The sequence below is a fragment of the Polyodon spathula genome, chromosome 7, assembly GCF_017654505.1.
Source record: "Polyodon spathula isolate WHYD16114869_AA chromosome 7, ASM1765450v1, whole genome shotgun sequence".
Taxonomy (NCBI): Eukaryota; Metazoa; Chordata; class Actinopteri; order Acipenseriformes; family Polyodontidae; genus Polyodon; species Polyodon spathula.
Genome location: NC_054540.1, coordinates 43,115,029 through 43,123,053, shown reverse-complemented (window position 1 = coordinate 43,123,053; position 8,025 = coordinate 43,115,029).

The following is an 8,025-nucleotide window of genomic DNA, read 5'->3' as shown; positions in this document are numbered from 1 at the left end:
CATTTTCCAGTGTTACGTCCTAAGCGGTGTCCACCTTATCAATCTTTTGACCCAGCCTGCATTTAGGCACCTCAAACTGCAGTTGCGCTTAGTTGATGAATTTGAAGGAGACCAACATGCACAAGGGACACAAGGTAAAAGATCAAGTGCATTTTATTCACCAAGCCATCACTAATGTTTAGGAACAGCAAAAGCCTCAATCTTCTAAGAGAACACGTGCAGTTACACATCCATTCAGAGGATTGAGCAACCTGAATTTTACCTCTTGCTATGCAAATGCAACATTAGAGTTCCATCTTCACTTGCAGCCTCTGAAGGATTCACTAAAACACAGTCAACAAAAGGCTATCAGGAGCTTTTCACAACTATGGATATTTGCCATCTACTGAATCTCTAACTACTGTGGATATTTGTCACTTCTTAGGAGAATGTTGCAGAGTTTCTCATCAAATTGTCTGAAATTTTTCCTGAAGTATCGTGCATGGTTTCAGTCACAATAAGTCATGACATTCTGTGCACTAGATGTAACTACTGCTCATCAAACCAACAGGTGTTGCATGTTTGCCCACAGATTCCATGTGTTTGGAAGAACTCTTTATAGAAATGACAAATGGGCAACAATTCTTTGTAGCAAATGAAGGCAATGCAAAACTTCTCCAATCTTGAATTGTGAACTTATTCAGTCAGCAGGAAGAATGATTGCAGTCCAAATCAGACAGGACCGTTACAAAGCAACACAATGCCAAGTTTACTACTATGCAGAAGAGCAACCCTATCTCCTGACCTCCCCCACGATCTCTGGCAGTGAAACTGCTGCAGTGGAAGCAGGTCTCCTGACCTCCCCCACGTTCTCTGGCAGCGAAACTGTTGCTGGGGTTGGTGGTCTCTAGATCTCCTCCCCTTTCTTTGTGGCCGGCAGCTCCCCTTGGTGGGGTTCCGGCCACAGTACTTCCTGCTGCGGTGAGGAGCAACATGCAGCCCCAGGTGATGCGGGGCGACAGGCAACCCCAGGCGATGCGGAGCGGCTGGCAACCCCAGGCGAAGCAATCCCAGCGACCCCAGGCGATGCGGAGCGACATGCAACCCCAGGCGATGCCAGGCAGGCATCCTTGGGTGAAGCGAGGCAGGGAGTCAGGACAAGCTGGGGTGCGGGTGTTGGCCCTCTTCTTGGCCATTGCGGCCAGTCGGTTCTTCCCCGTGCTTCCCTTAGCAGCCTATGCAAGGGGTGCTGAGGACCGCCAGCATCTACTCCTGGTCGTTCTGGTGAAGGGAGAGGCAGCTCCTGCTCCTCTCCCCCTGATGATGATGGAGGCAGAGGCAGCTCCAGCTCCTCTCCTTGTGATGGTGGGGGAAGTGATACCAGCAGACTTTCATCCTCTACTGGTAGGGGAAGTGATACCAGCAGGTATTCATCCTCTGCTGGTAGGGGAAGTAATACCAGCAGGCATTCATCCTCTGCTGGTGGACAGGGACCCAGCAGGCATTCACCCTCTGCTGGTGGACAGGGACCCAGCTAGCATTCACCCTCTGCTGGTGGAGGAGGCAGAGGCAGCTCTTGCTGCTCTGCTCCTGGCAGTGGAGGTGGCAGAGGCAGCTCCTACTGCTCTGCTCCTGGCAGTGGAGGTGGCAGAGGTGTGTAGTCTCCTGGCGGTGGAGGTGGGAGCAGGGTGTAGTCTCTTGTTGGCGGAGGTGGGAGCGGCATGTAGTCTCCTGCTGGCGGAGGTGGGAGCGGAGTGTAGTTTCCTGCTGGCAGAGGTGGGAGCGGCGTGTAGTCTACCCTTATTACAGTGGACTGGTGCGGCTCTCCCTCACTTGCAGGGTACTGGTGCGGCTCTCTCTCGCTTGCAGGGGATGACAGCGGTGGGGCCTCTCCCTCCGGCGCTGGAGACGGCAGCAACGGCTCATCTCCCTCTGGCGCTGGAGACGGTTCCTCTCCCTATGGCTCTGGAGGCAAAGCCAGCAGGCGTTCTTCCTCTACATTTTAAACACTTGTAACCCATATTTATATCCTGTGTATTTTATACATAAACACCAACATTCACACACTACATACAACAAAAAACACTAATAAACACAAAGGGGCGGGACACTCCGCCACACAATGTAAAAAAACGAGTTAGAAAAACGCAACAGCTGTTTAAAGTTGTGATATCAAACACAAAAGCCCAAGTTAGGAGAAGTAAATGGGGCAACCTTGTCAAGCATCAAGCAAATAGGCACAATTGGAAAGGTGCTGGGGCCCAATATTCCGCTTCTAACTGGGCTTCTTTTTTTGATCACTCCATTTTACATTGAAATGCTCTTTGTACAACTTCAAGGGGATTGTGATCATTCCCTTATCAGCTCAAAAGTCTCATCTGCAACAAAAAATTGACAATGCACAACCAAAAAAAAGGCTCTAACACCCCAGCCCCGGATCTGCAATTTCCTGCCACATCAACTGTCACTTCCCATACACTTAACTTGCATTCTCGTTATCCCTTGCACTGGTTGCCATTATTGGTCTTGTTCATCTTCATTGTTGGATATATACTACTTCATGCTCTTTCACGTATTCTTGTATGTATGGGCTAAATAGCTGTCCATGTGTGCCTTCCCATGCATGTTGTCTGTGTGTCTTCCCAAAGCATGCTTTTCTGCACCTGTGATGACACCTCTCCCATTCCCTGTCTGTCTTTCTCTCTGTAGTAGTGCTTGTAAGGATAACCAAGAACACTTCAGTCTGTGTTGAGCTCTTTCCTTGGCACATACAGTACTGTGCAAATGTTTTAGGCAGGTATGAAAAAATGCTGTAAAGTAAGAATGCTTTCAAAAATAGACATGTTAGCAGTTTATATTTATCAATTAAGTGAGTGAACAGAAGAAAATCAACATCAAATCAATATTTGGTGTGACCACCCTTTGCCTTTAAAACAGCATCAATTCTTCTAGGTACACTTTTACACAGTTTTTGAAGGAACTCTGTAGGTAGGTTGGCCCAAACATCTTGGAGAACTAACCACAGCTCTTCTGTGGATTTAGGCAGCCTCAGTTGCTTCTCTCTCTTCATGTAATCCCAGACAGACTCGATGATGTTGAGATCAGGGCTCTGTGGGGGCCATACCATCACTTCCAGGACTCCTTGTTCTTCTTTACGCTGAAGATAGTTCTTAATGACTTTCGCTGTATGTTTGGGGCTGTTGTCATGCTGCAGAATAAATTTGAGGTCAATCAGATGCCTCCCTGACTGCCTGTACTTCTCAGCATTGAGGAGACTATTCATTCTGACCAAATCCCCAACTCCATGTGCAGAAATACACCCCCAAACTTGCAAGGAACCTCCACCATGCTTCACTGTTGCCTGCAGACACTAATTCGTGTACCGCTCTCCAGCCCTTCGGCGAACAAACTGCCTTCTGCTACAGCCAAATATTTCAAATTTTGACTCATCAGTCCAGAGCACCTGCTGCCATTTTTCTGCACCCCAATTCCTGTGTTTTCGTGCATAGTTGAGTTGCTTGGCCTTGTTTCCACGTCGGAGGTATGGCTTTTTGGCCGCAAGTTTTCCATGAAGGCCACTTCTGACCAGACTTCTCCAGACAGTAGATGGGTGTACCAGGGTCCCACTGTTTTCTGCCAATTCTGAGCTGATGACATTGCTGGACATCTTCCTATTGAGAAGGGAAGTAAGCACGATGTGTTTTTCATCTACTGCAGTAAGTTTCCTTGGCCGACCACTGCGTCTATGGTCCTCAACGTTGCCCGTTTCTTTGTGCTTCTTCAAAAGAGTTTGAACAGCACATCTGGAAACCCCTGGCTGCCTTGAAATTTCTGCCTGGGAGAGACCTTGCTGATGCAGTATAACTACCTTGTGTCTTGTTGCTGTGCTCAGTCTTGCCATGGCGTATGACTTTTGACAATAAACTGTCTTCAACAACCTCACCTTGTTAGCTGAGTTTGGCTGTTCCTCACCCAGTTTTATTCCTCCTACACAGCTGTTTATGTTTTAATTTATGATTGTGTTTCAACCTACATATTGAATTGATGATCATTAGCACCTGTTTGGTATAGTTGTTTAATCATACACCTGACTATATGCCTACAAAACCCCTGTCTTTGTGCAAATGTACTAAAAGAACTGATGCTGCTTTGAAGGCAAAGAGTGGTCACACCAAATATGGATTTGATTTAGATTTTTCTTCTGTTCACTCATTTTGCATTTTGTTAACTGATAAATATAAACTATTAACATGTCTATTTTTGAAAGCATTCTTTACAGCATTTTTTCATACCTGCCTAAAACTTTTGCACAGTACTGTATGTGTCTCAGCATCTTTATTCTGGTTACAACCCAGCTGATAAGGGAATGAGCATTTCAATGTAAAGTGGAGCAATCAAAAAAAGAAGCCAAGTTAGAAGCAACAATTGTGTGAATGTTGGGCCCCAGCACCTTTCCAGTTGTGCCTATTTGCTTGATGTTTGACAAGGTTGCTCCAATTGCTCCTCCTAACTTGGGCTCTTGTGTTTGATATCACCACTTTAAATGGCTGTTGCGTTTTTCTAACTTTTTTTTTTTTTTTGCATTGACAATGTTAAAAACATTTTGCTATAGATCTAAACATGCACTGAAGTGGCACATGGCATTACCTGGGTTGTTTTGTTTTCAGTGTAATTATCAGAAAGGTCCATGATAACAATGTTATCTGAGAGGGCAAGGTTACATCCTTGCCTCTTTGCAGCATGTGCTACAGTTATTTCATCACTGTCTTTCTAAATAACAATTTAAAAAATGGAAATAATAAACCATTCACTTACAAAAATAAATTGTAATCCTTTTGCTATTTCTCAATGCTTCTACGATGTTGTTTAAATGTGTTACAGGGTATGCAATAAATCAATCCAGCCCTGGATCCAGCCTCAGGATTACTGATTCGCTGCTCTTTCTTCACTGTAAATACATCCCAGGTCTAGCAAATTAAACTGATTCAAAATTCAAAGAGAAAAAAGCAAGCGAACTTGAACACTGAAACCAATTTGCTGCATGTGGATTATCTAGACTGGTCAATCTAGACGAAGGTCTGTCTGCTATTCAGGCTTGCACCTGCATTGTTAGTTATCAGATGAAGCACCTTCATATTAGTAGTGTATTATTTGACCCACTGAAGTAGTTTTTCAGTAAAAGAAAAAAAAAACAAAAACAAAAAAAACACAACTTCCTTTTTTTTGCATTCAAACCAGGCAGGGAAAACAAGGGACTTGCCTAAGACCATACATTTATAACGATTCCATTAGCTAAAGTGGGCCTAAAGCTTAGGCTGTTACATGTATTTTTTCCGTAATTGTCCCTATCTACTGTAGTTCCTCATACTCTAATTGTGTCAATTCACTGTCATTCTATTTTCTTCTCAATGTTTTTCAGAGTTTAAATGACGTTATGCACTGAGATGGTGCTCCACACCTACCACAGCACTGAGGAAGGCAGGAATGGAAACACTGTATCACAACTTTATATTCTTACTCAACATATTTGAAGAAAAAAAAAAGTTTGATCTGTGCAAAACTTTACAGGAAAGTCCTTTTTGAGCAGCTAATAGCAGCTTTCCCCAGACTCCACTAAATCTCTCGGTAGAAAAGTTAGCCTGAAATCTATACTTTATTAAGACTTCTGAGGGGTCGTCACACAAGCTCCTTCAGCAAACAATCACCTCCATTTTATTACTCGGTAAAACACAAACATAGCCTATTGACATTGCTTATATTGCATCAATCCAGTTTTTACACCTCATAACAACCAACAGCATTGCAAATTGTAGTACAGATTCCAGAATCCTGGCCGAGAGGAACTAAAATACCTAGAAGTAAAATCCTCCCACTGTAGAATGCAGGTGCTAGACGAGATCACACATGCTTTTAGATGTAGATTAGATGTTGAAGCCACTTTAGATGTGAATAGCTTCAGGTTAAAATGGCCAACAGACACAAGGGACTGGCTTGATCAGTTTGTTGAACCTGAGATCTTTTATTCTGATCTAGACATGATTACGGGAGGATTTAAAAAATGCATCTTAATTATATATCTTAATCTGATTTACCTTTTTTATTTGTCTAACCTTTTAGGCCTAAATGGTCCGTGATGATCTTGCAGAGCTGAAATAAAGAAGGCGACAAATAAACGTTTACTGAAACTTGAAAAGCTGTTTTGACCATCCCCAACAAATCCATTTTCTGCAGCAATTGAAGCATTTCCATTCAGGAAGACCCACCTTAAAGTGGCTTTTAAAAACAAACAAACTATTGAGATAGATATTGGATTGTTTCTGGCTATATATGAATGGTTAGTATTTGAGTACTGCACATGAGAGCTGTTGTTATCATCCTGTACAAGAAAAGCAGTGCTGTAATTAAAATAGTGATATCATGTGCTGTAAGGGCAAGAAGGGGTTAACGGTGGAAGAAAAGGAAACATTTCAGTAAAAAGCTGAAAGCTCGTTGAGAAATACTAAACAGACAATATGTTTTGCTGTTAAATTCGACAAGATTATAGAACACAGCAGCTTTAATCAAAGTAATCATGATTTAGCAGAGCAGGAGATGCACAGGTTTTACCCTTGTGCTCTCAGGTGACAAGGTCTGCTCTCTCTGGAACTGTAATTTCAAACTCTGAGTAAAGCAAAGATTCTGCCCCTGCTGTCACTAAAAATAAATCTTCAAAACTAGCCATGGGCAGATATCATTACTCAGGGGAACCTGTGCATTATGAAACACCACAATGCCTTTTCCAGGTGCAACAGGGTTATTTTGTAGTAAATATTTCCAGATGTTGCTTTCTGTTCCAGCCTGACATTCTTTTTTTGGGAGGGGGGGCACTGGCTTGACAGGAACAAGGAATGGGAGGACACACCAATGCAAATGTTCACCAGTATTTGGCATTGTCCCACTGTGGCAAAGTGGTTGATTGTGTGCAGGTACAGGTGATTAAAGAACAGACAGACAATTGTAATCCAGATGAAAAGGTTTGTTTTATTTATTTTTAAGTCCAGTGCTTGACAGCAAAACAAACAGTAAATAATAATGGAGGTGAGTAATACAGCAGTGTGTATTACTTAATTTATAAACCCTGTGTTGCCCCGCAAATAATAATCCTGTTTTATTATACACCCACACATATACAAGTTTGTTAGTGCGTGAATTAGTGCTAGTGGTGCAAATACAGTTTTATTTTTGACAAAGGTGCAGTGTTGTCCGGTTTTGCTCTGGCCCCTTGCGACAGCTCTGGAACTGTGTTAACCATTAATTTAGCGCTTGTCAGGTGTGTCAGGTCCAATTTATTTTCACACGTGCTGTTTATTTCACACTCGCTGTTTAAAATATTTAACATGTTAAAAGGCGTTGAATCGCAAAAGGACATCAGTGCTGTATCTACAGCCAAGGCTCACCCCTTGTTCGCTGTATTTTTCACATACCTTTTTATAGACATGCATACTGATAAATCCTCTCTTGATCATTTGTTTTATCACCAAACTTCTCAATAATGTGATCCAAGTCATAATTTTATTACTATAACGTCACAAAGAGCTCTGCAAATCTGATATTTTTTAAGCGTTGCAGATGCAGAAGCAGCTACCTCCTTTGTTATGTTTGCGTTATCACTGTAATGCATGGGGCTATGAGATACACCTTTTTATTTTTATTTTTGAGTTTCATTCGGCTCCTATCATTCTCACTCGGCTATTGAAAGGTTTTCTCTGCTGTTTCCGGAGAAAAAAATGACCAGAGACCTGTGCTTTACATCTTTTTGATGATGTCGGACCTAGTCTGACATAGGACTGCAAAGGGTTAGCTTTCTGGTAATGTGCAAGACAAGACAAGACAGTTACAAACAAACAAAAACTCAACACTCACAGTTTTCAATAACAACACACTTTACTGTCCTTCTGGCTTTAACTCACTAGAAACCAAAGCGAAGGAAAAGATTACAATTCTCCGTTCCCCTTATATGCTGTCATGCATGACCCCTTGGTAAACGAATGCAGCTGTCTTTACAAT